The 14868-nt window shown below is 43.5% G+C and overlaps 1 long non-coding RNA gene across 1 annotated transcript; it reads left to right on the forward strand.

Moving 5' to 3' along the window:
• The first annotated feature begins 1673 nt into the window (after nucleotides 1-1673).
• On the forward strand, nucleotides 1674-2735 carry LOC143597177 (uncharacterized). The gene is made up of 2 exons (XR_013146845.1): nucleotides 1674-2278; nucleotides 2374-2735. It is a non-coding gene; the product is annotated as an uncharacterized LOC143597177 (long non-coding RNA).
• Nucleotides 2736-14868: the final 12133 nt, after the last annotated feature.

A 14868-nucleotide genomic window follows, 5' to 3' on the forward strand; every position in this document is an offset into this window, starting at 1 on the left:
AATAGCCCTAACCTCATTTTTAAACTTCTAAAGCAGTGTGGATTATAAACTCTCTCGGTACTTGAAACCCTAGCAATAAACTTTTCAGGACTTCCAACAAAACGGATGAGATCTAGCAATTTAGGGCTAAAAATCATCATACATAGACAACAAAAGATTACATGAGAGGGATGACTTGCAACGTGCCTATTTAACTCTCAGCCTCATCGGGTTTTTCGCCTGGATACTATTAATTATATCACCATGTAATGCCAGAACCACCATCGCGATTGCTTACCTCGCCGGTATTTTACCAGTTGTCGTCAACCTCCCGACATAGAATTAGCCTATCAATTTCTTCTCTAGATCTACTTTACCTTTTATCTAGAAAGAGAGTGCATTTGAATTTTCGCCTCAGATGAGATACAGAAAAAAAAGAAGGATGTTTGGTTTAAATTTTTAATTGGATCAGGGTTGATCAACAGAAGGCAGGTGTTTTGGAAGGGGATTCAAGGCTTTATGGCTTGCACACTGTGTTATAAGTGTTGTAAAACTCTTATTTTTAAGAGTTTTGGTCAAATGACTGTTTTGCCCTTCTTATATGTATTTTAATATAGTATATATGGTCTGTTAATGTTACTTGTTATTGTAGTTGACTAAGGAGTGCCCGATATAAATGACTCATGAGCATGTTATTAATCCTAAAGCTACTAAGTCTCTTTCTGATTCTAAAGCTAGTGAGGCTATTTTTGACCATGAAGCTAGTGAGTTTGTTTCTCATTCTAAAGCCACTGAAAATGTGTCGGATCCTGAAGATAATGATGTTGTGCCTTGTTTTAAAAGAATGGCTACACTTTTGGAAATGACAAAGTCAAGAACTCCAAAAATATATGGGTAGTAGAAAAGTTGATGAATTTATCTAACCAAGACATCTAAAAAAAATCACTTCACCTAGTGGGATGTATATGGAAAGTTATACTGAGGATGTTGAAGTAGAGTCAATGATGCAATTCTGTGCCAATGATTGGGTAGAATTGAGTGTTATGAGTTGGTATACTATGTAAGTTTGATTTTTTCATTTTGTCAATTATAATTATTTTTTTGATAAATGAGTGGTATTAACCTTACATAAAATTTTTTCCTTTTTTTAATTTCAGGTTTTTATTTGCAATCAAAGGACATAAAACACCATACTTCAATCCCTGGATAATCTAATTTGGTGTCTGCCATAGTAATGGTAACTATGTCATCGATTATATTAAAAAGATCATGAATCATCATAAGGATTGACGCTATTTTATGGAATCGTATTTTGCCGGGCACTATACTTTTTATTTGTTAATGATCTTGTTTTGTTCATTTATTTTAATACTAAAACATGATTTTTCATCAAAACTTTTATTTATGCGGGGGTCATTGGACGTTAATTGTGATCTTTCACAATCCCAAAAATCATAAATTCTATGGATACATTATTGACTCAATTAAAAAAGGGAAAAATGTTGAGTCTTACTATATTACTAAATTAATTGAAAAGGCTACGGGAGAGAGCATTAAATGGAAAATGGTTGATGTATGTTTACGATTTATCTTTCTTGTGGTATTTGTTTCTTTCTATATTTTATTTAAATAACTATTTGTTAATTCAATGTTTTTAGTGGCATCAACTATCTGACGGGTGGGAATGTGGATACTATGTAATGAAGGCCATGCATGATATTGTAATTCGTTGCAAAGAGAAATCGTGAGTATATTTTATAAACTTCTATCACATACACACACACACACATTCTCTCTCTTCTATACTAATAATAAGCTAACTTTTGTCTATTTTAGATAATGCATACTACAAGGGCCCTAAGTCAATATGAAATTGACCAATTTGCTGAAGATACATTAGAGAAATTTATGAAACTATTAACCTCGATTGATTTTGGCTATACTTTTGTCAAGGTTTTGAGCATGAAAGGGTAAGCTTCTTTCTTTATTCTTTATTTGTTCGCAATCAATATTATTAGTATAGTAGTTGTCTTTGGTACATTTATATTTAACAAAAGAAAAGATTGAGAATTTATGTGTAATTTGTATATAACGAAGGAAAAGATTGAGAATTTATGTGTAATTTGGAAGATAAAAAAATGTAACATTTGACTTTCAAAAGTCAAAGTGAACTTCATTTATGTAAGCTTTTATTAACATATGTAATGGTTTATTTTTGAGTTGATTATAGTGTTAATAAAGTATGTTCATGTTTCTATTTTTATTTTCAGGAATAGGTATATAATGGGCTCCACATCAGGTCAGTTATTTAAAGTTTAACTTTAAGCTTTTATTATTTTTAAGTATTAATGTTAAAAATGTTTCTCTTTTTTTTTTAACTTTCATTTTGTGTAGTTATGGTTGGGATTTTACATTCATTCAAGGATAGAAGTGTCTTCATTGATTCAGCTATTAGCAATTCTTACCGGTTCATATGGTCTCACCAAAGCTGCTCTTGTTTGTGATCACAATGTTGAACTATGAACTATGTAGAAACATTAGATGGTTAATGATGTTTAATGTTTTGGTTATGGATTGTTTTCTTGATGTAGAAACATCATATGGTTACTGATGTATGAATTTTGGTTACTGCTTTATAATATATTGGTTTAAATATTCTGCTGTAGACGTTGTATTTGTTAATTGTAGATTGTAGGACTGGCCGACGTATTTGATAAGTGTGTTGTTTATATACAAACCGATGTATTTGTTGATATTAAGAAAGCGCTGTATTTGATAACATTAGACCCGTTGTATTTGATAACATTGATAATAATTAAGCCGCAACGAATAAATGTTGTTTGGTTGGATATCTGAATAACTGTGCAGAATGACCATTTTACCCATATGAACTATTAGTAAATAGTCGATTTGAACATGCAATCTTCCGAATATTCGACGGCCTATAAAACTTCTTTTTAGCAATCTAAGAATTATAAACTTTAGGATAATATTAATAAATAATAAAATACACTACATTAAATAAATTTAACAGTGTATATAAATTCTTTTTATCGATCCAACCCATATTATATAATTAGAACAATATCAAATAGTAATAGTATAATAGAAGATTTATTAAAATTTAGTCTAAATTAAAAATAATAAAAATAAACTTGTAAAATGATATAAAAAAATTTAATGTTCTTTTATTAATAAAAATCAAATTGCCGTTTAAAAAGAGTTAACACACATCAAATACCAATGCTTGATGCAATCCATCAAATACTAGGTTGTCCATCACCTCCTCCTTCATATTATAATTGTTATACCTAATTAAAAAAGAATTGCTTCGTTTCTTCATCGCCAGAGAAATAAAGAAACCTTCATATGATCTCATATCGTTGACAGCGTGCGACGGTGGTTGATATGTGGTGGTTGATGACGTGCGACAGTGGTGTTCGACGACATGCGACAGTTGTGGATATTTGGTGGCGGTCGACAGTGTGAAGCTTGGTGAAAAACAACAACAAAGAATGAGAGGGGAAATGTATATTAGCGTAAAGGGAATGTGTGTACACTGAACAATTCAGTAACATTTTGGAGCTGAACCATTAGAGGGGTGCTGAACCATTAAGATGTGGTGTGTAAGTCAACCAAATAATCTGGATCAGACCGAATCAGACCCTGACCTCTGAATGATTTCATTCAGACCCAAACAAACAACCCCTTAAAATGGTGGAAAGGGCTAAGATAGTTGTCCTAGACAACATACTCATGAAGGTGTGAGTGTTATGAGAGAGGAAGAAGTTTAGTGGTTAAATAATTTGTTTAATATTATCTTTAAAATCGAAAAAATGCCATATTAGTGAAAGACTAGTTTCGTAGTTCCCCTCTGTAATAACAAGGAAAAGATGCCCAATGTCGTTGGAACTCTAAGGGTATTAAGTTGCTAAGTTATACTATAAAATTATTGGAAAGAGTAAACGACATTAGAATTGCACAAAGTCGTCAAAAGCAATTCTGTGATGCATTTAGGATCATTTGCATAGAGCGATGGGGACATAAATGAGATGTAGTCCACTGAATTCAAAAAGACTGGTATAGGTGATAAAAAACATCAAGGGTATTGTGAGGTAGGAGTTATAGAGATAAGGACCCTAAGGTGGAAGTGTGGTGAAGAAACACTAAGTGACCCTGGGCAGATTACGGATAATCTGGGGGTTAAGTAATGTTTCCCACGAGGATGAGGTCCAGCAAAGAAAGTTGTTCTTCAGGTGACCTGCAAAATAGACACCGTAAGCTCGTCACTGAGAAGGGGGGGTTCCTCCTTGTGACCACCCTCCGGCGTGAGAATCAGACTAGATTGCTCTGAATATAAGTGTATATTAAGAGATTGCTAGAGAAGATAAGATAATGAGATATCAGATGATGTCCTTACCATTCCAAGGTGTTGGAGTATTTATAGCCGAAGGTAGGTTTCCTAGAAGGTACAGCCGGCTGAATAGTATTCCTGTTCTACCAACAATGGGCTACGCACAAGCCATGCTGGTTGGTGGATAGGCTGCGGCCGACAGTGACAAGGTCGGCTGTATGCTGTTCCTTTACTGCCGGCTATGCACTGTTCCACCAACTGTAGGCTGCGCACGTCCCATAGTAAGGGTTGGTGAGTAGGCAGCGGCTAATAGTGACAAACAGTACTAGAGGGTGCTCCTCCTCGTACTGTTGTCGGTGAGCTGTCACCCTGTGATTGGTTCATGGGCTGTTCTGGTCAGATCGTCTGTTTTGCCCATACCTTGGTAGGTATAGTACAAAAGATCTTCCAGAAGCATACGTACTGGCTCGTTTGGCCGGGAGTATTCCCGCCTTGCTCATTCCTTCAGGTGACTACTGAAGTAGCAAGAGTTAGCGCCTTGTGCGTGTAGCCTTGCTATCAGTGCGGGTAGCCTTCCCTGATGGCTTGTATCCGCAACTGCGGGAACAGGCGGGGTACTTCACCATTGGGAGGCTTTCCCTGCGGGTACAGCTGGCGTACTGCGCGTAAGGTCTTCTCTGAGCATGGTGGGTCATGCGGAAGCAGTTGTTCGTTGCGCAGACGTCCCTGTTCAAGGTGAGTCTTGCGGGTCCAACTGGGCTCTGCTGGGACCTACCTCTTCAAGTCCCCCCAGTCCAATGTTCTTCTCATGAATTATTAATAAGTGAGGTGAACTTTTGGACTAGCAAGGGGTTTTGAAAAGGGCTTTTAGTTTTAAGGTTTTCCGTGGGGATTCTTCCCGCGGTTTTCCTAATGTCACGCAGAAATTCCCGACTTTTCTGCTTGATCTTTGGGTATGAAGCGGGTAGGTCTGTAACCTCCTCGCAAATCAGGAGCGTTGAGTCCCACTTGTGTGGATTCTCTATGGGGTTTTGGTAGTTTTCAACATAGTGATCAATTATGTTAAAACCACCAATTCCATCTTGGAGTTTCAAACAATATAGTTCTCGACGTTCCCGCCATGCGGGGATGTTATTCCCGTTTCCGCAAGCATGGCCCAGAAAATCCTTCTTGGTTTGAATTCCCTGCGGAGTGCTAAGTATGTGAAGGGTTTTGCCTTGACACTGTACCCGCACTCGTCTTACGGTTACTTTACTTCCAAGGTATTCCTGGCGTCAATTCCCTGCGGGTGCTAAGTATGTGAAGGGTTTTGCCTTAACACTTTACTCACACCTGTCTTATAGTTACTTGGTTGCCAAGGTAAGGGGTATTTTCCCGCTTTTGAATCTTTTTGAAATTTTGAAATTCGAAGAGTTGGTGAAAGGATAAGAACAGTCCAAACTATTGAAACGTCGTCCGACGGTTTCTTCTGACAGTGTCAGGACGTGCAGGAAGTTATAGCGACGTGACAGTATATGGTCATTCCAGGCGCTTTTTCAGGCGCGTGGGCGCGAATTTTCGGGCGCGTGGCCGCGAAATTACTGGCACGCGTCCTTTCAACAGCTGTTGCCAGCTTGCTTTTTGCCACGTGTCATAGTTTCATTGCACCTGCGATTTCTCTCTCTTCCGCATTAAATTCACCGCATTAATTGCGATTAGTATATAAAGGGGGAGAGGGTCCTTTGCAATCCACACTTTCACTTTTCTCTTCATCTTCAAAATGATTTCCGGCGAATACTCTCCTTTTCCGTCGAGGATTCTCTTGAAATCGTTCTCCTTTTCATACCTACAAGATGTCTTCTGCTTACGACCTTGGGGCTACAGCCCAGGAGGCTGGGGTGCACGCCGAGCACCCGTCATCCACGTCCGACAAGGATGACAAGAGTACTGCTGGCGTGTGCCAGTGTGCTCTGCCTGTCGATCTATATCAGTACATCGTCCGGAAGTTCATGCTCGAGTCTCTCGAGCCTGAGTTTCCTGAACCTCATCAGACAGTGTATGATGCCCCCAGAGGCAAGATCGGGGTATATGCCGCATTCTTTGTCTATGGGAATCTTAGGTTCCCTTTGACAAAGTTTGTGTACCATGTCCTGGAGAGGCACGGTGTACACCTGACCGAGGTGCACCCTATGGCGATCGCGAAGATTCGCCACTTCGAGTGGGTGTGCCGGATTCTGGGCGTTGAGCCCTTCGTCGACCGCCTGATGACCTTCTACTCTTGGAGGTGCATCCAGGGGTGGTATACTCTGATAACCCGGATAAAGGGTTTGAAGATTTGCGCAACCGAGCGCAGTCTTCGTTCATGGAAGCGGGAGTTCTTTTTTATCTCCGCTCGCGCCATCCCCCTTGCCATGAAGTTCAAGAATGGGCAAGCACTCCCCAGCCTTCACGCCTCCAACTATCAGGAGGCGGAATGGTTCTCGAAGATATCCCGAGTCCAATCTCCGGTTTACCGCTTTGCGGAGTCCGGGATGGTGATGCTCGGGATGAGCCGGGTGTGGAAGGATGCGGATGCGCAAAAGATCCCGATCGTCCTTGAATACGGTTTGAACTCTGTCCCTTACGGTACGCTCTTTCTTCTTTGTTTATATATGTTTGTCTTCTAACTGTTTCTTTTATTTCAGAGGGGAACGACTTGCAGTCGCTCCTGTATCCGCGGGAGGCTGATAGTCCCGCTCGGATGGGTACTCGTGCTCTAGATGAGAACGAGTTGCCCATCCTTGCACAGACGGCGGATCGGTTCGTGGAGGTCTACCCGCCAGGCCACGAGATCCTGAGCGCCAGGCGGCCAGGTAAGGCGTTATTCAACCCTCGACCCCTCAATGTTGAAACCTCTGCTGGAATTCCTCTAATCCTGTGTTCTGATGAGGAATCCGCAGATGGTCCTTCGTTGGTGCGGAAGAAGAAGGCTGCCGGCGGGAAGGGGAAGGCGAAGGTGGCCTCCACTGCCGATCCGGTGCCTCGGTCTGATTCAGAGACCGAGAGCGAGGAGGTGGCGGGGAACCCCGGTGGTGATAAGACCACTGCTCCGGAGGCTGCGACGACTGTCACCTCCGGAGAGCTCAGGAAGACGACGGTGAGCGGCGTGAAGAGGCCGGCTCCATCGGGTTCATCCCCGCCTGTCCGCACTTTCAGGCTCAAGAAAACCCGTAAGTACAAACTTTATTTTTAACTTCATAGCATTCCATCATTAATACTTATCTTCTTTGTGTAGGCGTGGATGCTACCGCATTCCAGGGTGAAGCGGGGAGGAGTACCTCCGGACCCATGACGGTAGGCTTGGTCAGCCTACCTGAGGCGACGACCCATGCGGCTGCGCCTGCGCCTGCTTCCGCTGGTTCAGTTGCTCACTCCGTTGAGCCAACAGTTCCAGCTGTGATGACATCACCGCCGGCTGTCAGTGCCATATTTACCGCATCTTTCACTGAGCCGGCGGTTACTTTTTCTGCGGACTCCGCAGCGGCGACCACGGTTGTGAGTTCACCTACGGTGAGTTCACCTCCGTTGGTTTCTACTCCCGCGGCGGCCTTCACCATGCCTCCTCCGTCATCGGCAACGACAGCCGATCCTTCAGGTATGCATGGGGCTTCTCGCCAACCTTTGCCTCCTTCCCATCTACCTGACCTCTTGGACGGATTTCCCTTGGGTTCAGGTGATGGGTTTGGCGGCTATCGGCCTGTTGTTGACCCTACATGTGCGTAGGGTTCTTTTGGCCTTTTTTTTATCATCTTTTCCTAACTGCTTTTTGTTATTTGCAGTGTCGGATTCCAATGAAGTGTATGTTCCACGATGGAACATCCGCCGAGGAACAACCCTTCGCACACCTGTGGAATGCGTGGAGTGGGCTCGTCACGCAGCTCCCAGTGGTGGGGTTGGGGGAAGCCATGGCTAGCTACCAGGAGGGTAGGCTAACCAATGAGCTTCGGGTTCTCCTGGCCCGGATGCAGCCGCGCGTCGAGCTGCTTTGTCGTGAAAACGACAAGTTAAAAGCAGCTCGAATCCAAGAAGTAGCTCAGGCGCGGGCTGTCCGGGAGGAGAATAGGAGGCTCTCCGCGGCTGCTGCGGAGAAGGAGAAGGCGTTCAAGGCCCTTGAAGTTGAAGTTCAGGCCCGTCTCGAGGCCCGTTCCAAGGCTGCCCAAGCTGTTAACGAACAGCTTCGGCTGGCTAAGGAAACTGCTAGGAACGCAACTGAAAGGGCCACCAAGGCTGAAGCTGTTGCTGAGCCTCTACGCCTCGAGAATGAGGAACTTAAAGCTAAACTAGAGGCGCTCCAACAGGCTCATGATGCCTTGGCGATGGAAGACGCGAAGAAGCTTCAAGAGATCCTGGACCAGAGGGGGGTGCTTGACCAGACTGAGCGGAAGCTAAAGGGCGTTGAAGAGGCTGCGGCTAAAGAAGTGTTGCTTGCCAACCTCAACCAAAGTGAAGCCGAACGCGCCCGTAACCAAGCTCAAGCTGCCCTCCAGGAAGCTCTGGTTACCAAGGAATGGCTTCTTCGAGAAGCGTTGTCTCAGGTAAGCTTAACTTCATAATGTCTTTACGCTTTTCTTTGTAAATAGAAAAGGTTTTGATACTTGTATTTTTTCTTTTTTGTAGGTTGTGCATCGGGTCTTCACAGAGACGTCTTATGACGATGCTATGAGCACAGCCCTCAACGCTTCTCATGAGGATGGGGAAAAGGCCGGCTTCCTGCTTGGTCTAGGGTTTGTTGAGAAAGGCATCCCGCCTTCCAACTTCCCTTTGTATGATGTGGATACTGAAGCTGTTTATGACCAAGTAGTGAATCAGCATGCCGCCTTCCCACATCCGGTGGTGGAGAAGGTAAACGAAGTCGCTGCTGCTGATGATGGGCTAGCTATTCTTAAAGCTTTCCTTGAACCGCCACGCTCTACTGATTGTGCGGGTCCAAGTGGAAGTGGTCCTGAAGCATGATCCTGAAGATCCCTTTCCACCATTAGCGTAGATTTTTGTTTTTGTATAGCTTCTTTTGTATGCGGGTATGCACCCAGCAATCTTTGTAATATTTGAATTTTGATGGAATAAAGATTGTGTTAATTCCTTGCCTTGTTTATTTTACGCATGTTTTGATTTAACTTAGCAATTTCTTTAGTACTTAGATAAGTTAACTTTTTAACGTGGCAAATTATAAGTTTGTTTCGCTTCCTCTTTCATGATTGTGCGGGTATGACCGTCACTTACACTTAGTAGGATGGCTTAACTTTACTTATATCTGACCTGCGTGGAAGTTTTCCTCATCTTTTCCTTTGAAATTTTCTAAGTGTTCAGAATAAGTTAACCTTTGAACGTGGTAGATAATAGGTTGAAGTTTTGCCTCCTTGTTCGTGATTGTGCGGGTAAGACCGTCACTTGCACTTAGAAGGATGGCTAAACTTTACTTACATCTGACCTGCGTGGAGGTTTTCCTTAAAACTTGAAATTTTTACCGTTGTGTTTATGCGGGTTTTGCCGCCTTCCACACGTAACGACTTACTTCTTCCCCTATTTATGCGGTGAATACCGGCACATCAGTGTGGGAAGTTCATAAGTATAAAGGTAAGGCTATCAACACATTGTGAAAGGAGAATCATTTCCATTAGAAGTGGCTCTAGGCCTTTTCTTTACAAGTTTGGAATTGATCTACATATAACATTTGCGTAATTGAGCTCCATTCCATGTTCTTGGGATGGGAGTGCCATCGAGCCTTTCGAGCCGGTATGCGCCCTTTCCCAGAACTTCTTTGATAATGTATGGCCCTTCCCAGACCGGGGCCAGCTTTCCTGGGCGTTCTTGGTTCGAAGCCTCGTTGTTACGCAGTATGTAGTCTCCTACATTGAAGTTGCAGAGTTTTACCCGCGTGTTGTAGTACTTTTGCATTTGTCGCTTGTAGTTCTCTTCACGCACTGCGGCTAAGTCTCTGCGTTCCTCGGTTAGCATAAGGTCTAACCGTCTTTCCGCATCATTGTCTTCTGGCTGAATCAAGACCCTTGGTGAGGGTAAACCAATTTCGACCGGGACCATGGCTTCAGTGCCATAAGTGAGATTGAACGGGGTTTCTCCCGTACTGGCCTTCTTCAGCGTTCTGTTTGCCCAAAGGACGTGCGGAAGCTCGTCCACCCAGCCGGATCTGTGTTCCAAGAGTCTTTTCTTTATGCCTTCGACGATGCTCTTATTTACTCTTTCCACCTCACCATTACCTTGCGGGTGTGCCACTGAGGTAAAGGTGTGGGTGATTTGAAGTTCTTTCAGCCACTGTTGTAGCTTCTTGTCAGCAAAGTTGGTGCCGTTATCGCTCACCAAATTCTGTGGAAGTCCAAAACGACAAATAATAAATTCCCAAATAATTTTTTTGATATGTTTCGTGGTTGTTTGGGCTAAGGGTTTTGCTTCTATCCACTTGGTGAAGTAGTCGATGGCTACCACTAGGAACTGAACATTTCCTGCTGATGTAGGAAATGGGCCTGTCACATCGATGGCCCACTTCTGAAATGGCCATGCAGAGGTGACTGGAACAAGTTCATTCTTCGGGCGATGCGTGTTGGGTGCGTAGAGCTGACAAGACCTGCACTTTCTGATGTATGCCAGCGCATCTGTATGCATCCCCGGCCAAAAGTATCCCGTGTTATTTAGCTTAGCTACAACAGCGCGTGGACCTGCGTGTACCCCACAGATGCCTTCGTGTACTTCCCTTAGGAGGTAGTCATGTAGGACCGGTGACGATCCGAGCAGGTTCGGGACGGAAGGTTTCAACCACAGATCAAAGATAAAAACAAACACTTTATTGATAAACGCGAACGGTTACATGCTTGTTTAAACAGAGAAATCACGATCTATGGCAGGGGGAGGTCGAGCATGGCCTCCCCCCTCATCCGGACAGCACCTGGGCTCCGGGCACGCAAAAACCTCGAAAACCTTACCTGTTCACGACTGAAAGCTGGTATTTATACCCGCTGCCATTCGGTCAGGACTCATTCGATCGAATGAGTCCTATTCGATCGAATGGCAGACTCATTCGATCGAATGAGTCCTATTCGATCGAATGGCAGACTCATTCGATCGAATCAGAAACTGGTTCGATCGAATGAGTATCCATTTGAAAATGCTCTTTCAAATGGATCACTTTCAGCGTGAACCACTACCTAGGTGTACAGCATACAACATAAACATTCTAAACTATTCGCCAAGCGACGGCCACAAAATGTGCACCAACAAATTCCCCCTTGGACGTTGCTTGCGAATTGCTGTAGACACCTCTTGCAATCTTCAGTCAAATCTTCTGCTTTATCTTGATAATCACGTTGAAGAATACCATCATTGCAGCAAGATTCCCCCTTAGACTGAACTCTCGGTTAATGATGCAAAGTGTTCTCCATTGCTGACATCTTCAGACTAAATAATCTGTTTAAAACAACCAACTGTAGAAATTCCCCCTCAGACGTTGACGTGTATCCCAATATATAGACATGACAATACATGCACGCTTCCGCTGCGCGACTTACTATCGGCGAATCTTCACCCACACGGTTACTTCACCAACATGTATTGGACAAATGACAGAGGCTTCCAATCCACAGCTACTCCCCCTAAACAGATTAGTTTGTATGCAGATTCATCATCGGAGACAAAGACACATCATTAACTTCGTGATTGCGAATCACCAATTTTCAACAGAATTCCCTCCACAAAGCGGAATTCTCACATGCGGAAAATAAATATTTAACATGATTGGCCCATAAATAGTCAGATGCTCCTGACTACCCCACAATAACTCAAACTCAGATTCTCTCCACAAAGCAGAATCTTCAGAATGCGGACAATAAATTAAACTTGGTTGGCCCATAAATAGTCAGATGCTCCTGACTACCCCACAATAACATCATATCTCATCAGTAATCACTTTTCTCTGTTCTTCTGTGTTCTTATAACAATCACCACTGTAGAAGCTCAATGAACAAGGGGTTATCCATTAAACTTGTAGACGATAATTCCTTCAGGTAATTGTGCTTTGTTCATCTTCAAATTTGCCGCTTTAACCGTTAAACATTTAAACGCTCTGACTTTGCCGGCAAATATCAGTGAAAATTTCACTGTCACCAAACTTTTTCTGGAATGTGATCAACATGTATAGGATGTCCAGAAAAATCTTCATCACTGACCCGACAATTAACCGAAAATTTCCCGGAAATTTTGTCGAAAAAATTTTATTTTCGCCAAACTTTTTCAGAAGACTTCCCGACTGATAAAAATGGCTTGGGCAAATTTTCGTGTAAGCAGGCGTTCCAGACTTTTTTTTTTTTTTTTTTTTTTTTTTTTTTTTTTTTTTTTTGGTCTGGAACATGTTCGATCGAATGAGAACTGGTTCGGTCGAATGAACCACAGATTCGATCGGATGAAGCACATATTCGATCGGATGAAGAACTGGTTCGATCAGCTATTTGAATTTGACACTTTGAGCGGGAAAACCAGTTCGATCGAATACAAACTGATTCGATCGAATGAAGACATCTGGTTCGATCGAATGAACAGGCTGTCTGGGCGGGAAAACTTGCGTTTGAATTTGACACTTTTGAGCGGGAAGACTGATTCGATCGAATCAGTCAATCGAATAGGCCTATTCGATCGAATGGGGAACTCGTTCGATCGAATGTACTGATTCGACTCCTTCAACGCCAGCCCAGAAAACGCGAAGAACACGAAGAACACACCAACAGTTTAACGTCCAGAACGCAGAAAATCAAGAGCTCGGCTTGCTAGATCGGTTGTTAGACCTTTCTAGCGGTAACCGTGGCTCTGATACCAATTGTAGGACCGGTGACGATCCGAGCAGGTTCGGGACGGAAGGTTTCAACCACAGATCAAAGATAAAAACAAACACTTTATTGATAAACGCGAACGGTTACATGCTTGTTTAAACAGAGAAATCACGATCTATGGCAGGGGGAGGTCGAGCATGGCCTCCCCCCTCATCCGGACAGCACCTGGGCTCCGGGCACGCAAAAACCTCGAAAACCTTACCTGTTCACGACTGAAAGCTGGTATTTATACCCGCTGCCATTCGGTCAGGACTCATTCGATCGAATGAGTCCTATTCGATCGAATGGCAGACTCATTCGATCGAATGAGTCCTATTCGATCGAATGGCAGACTCATTCGATCGAATCAGAAACTGGTTCGATCGAATGAGTATCCATTTGAAAATGCTCTTTCAAATGGATCACTTTCAGCGTGAACCACTACCTAGGTGTACAGCATACAACATAAACATTCTAAACTATTCGCCAAGCGACGGCCACAAAATGTGCACCAACAAGTCAGCATCTTGGTTGTCCACACATCTTAAGAGTGGGCCAAGAAAGTTACGTCTGTAAAGGATGTCATCGATGAGTTGATAATTCAGTGCTTTACAGCGTAGTTTTCTTGCCTGTGTTTTTGACTCTGGTAGTGTACCTGCCGCGAGGTATTTTATTATTGGTGTCATCCACGTTTCTGTGCCGGTTTGGATGACACAAATTTCCTTGTGCGGGACCGAAGGTGCCTCGAGGAGTTCAATGCGGATGTCCTTTCCCAAGTGGGTGAAGGCTAATGATGCAAGCTTGCTTAACGCATCCGCAGATTTGTTTTCACTACGCTTGACGTGTATGACTTTGCAATCGTTAAAATCGCGCATAAGGGTTTTTGCTTGTGCGAGGTACAGGGCCATTGTGTCGTTCACGGCCGTGTACGTCCCGTTGATTTGATTGGCTACTAACATGGAATCCACGTGGGCTTCCAAGTGTTTCACTCCCATCTTACGCGCAATTCTCAGCCCGACCAAGAATGCTTCATACTCGGCTTCGTTATTCGTACTTGGAAAATCCAGTCGAATAGCGTAAGTGTATTCTTGGCCTGCTGGGTTGGTTAGTTTCAGCCCTGCGCCTGAACCCTCGTTACTGGCTGCTCCATCAGTGTAGAGTCGCCAGACATCATTGATGTCTTGTGCTGGAGAGGGTTGAGCCTCTTCCTGGCACTCTTTTTCCCGCGATGCAGGCACTTCCGCAATAAAGTCGGCCAAAACCTGGCCTTTTATGGCTGGTCTTGGCTTATACTTTATCGCGTATTCCCCCAACTCAATTGCCCATTTGGCTAGGCGTCCCGATAACTCGGGTTTGCGTAGAACGTTTGCAAGTTTGAAGTTGGAGAGAATGGTGATTGGGTGACCCAGGAAATATCGTCTTAACCTGCGTGAAGCATGTATAAGTGCTAAGACTAATTTTTCGAGGGTAGAGTACCGAGTTTCTACGTCTGTTAGGATACGGCTGACATAATAGATTGGCATCTGGATGCCTTTTCGCTCTACTAGCAGGACTGCCCCGGTTGCTCTATCTGTTGCGGAAAGGTATAGGATTAACTCCTCTCCCGCTTTTGGTGCTGTGAGCGTTGGGAGTTCGATCAAGCGTGACCGAATCTCCTGAAAAGCTGCTTCCGCTTCTGGTGTCCAGCGGAAGTGCGTTTTCTTCAAA

The sequence above is a fragment of the Bidens hawaiensis genome, unplaced genomic scaffold (assembly GCF_021521415.1).
Source record: "Bidens hawaiensis isolate Kalapana, Puna unplaced genomic scaffold, B.hawaiensis_p1.1 tig00047699_1, whole genome shotgun sequence".
In the NCBI taxonomy this organism is placed as follows: Eukaryota; Viridiplantae; Streptophyta; class Magnoliopsida; order Asterales; family Asteraceae; genus Bidens; species Bidens hawaiensis.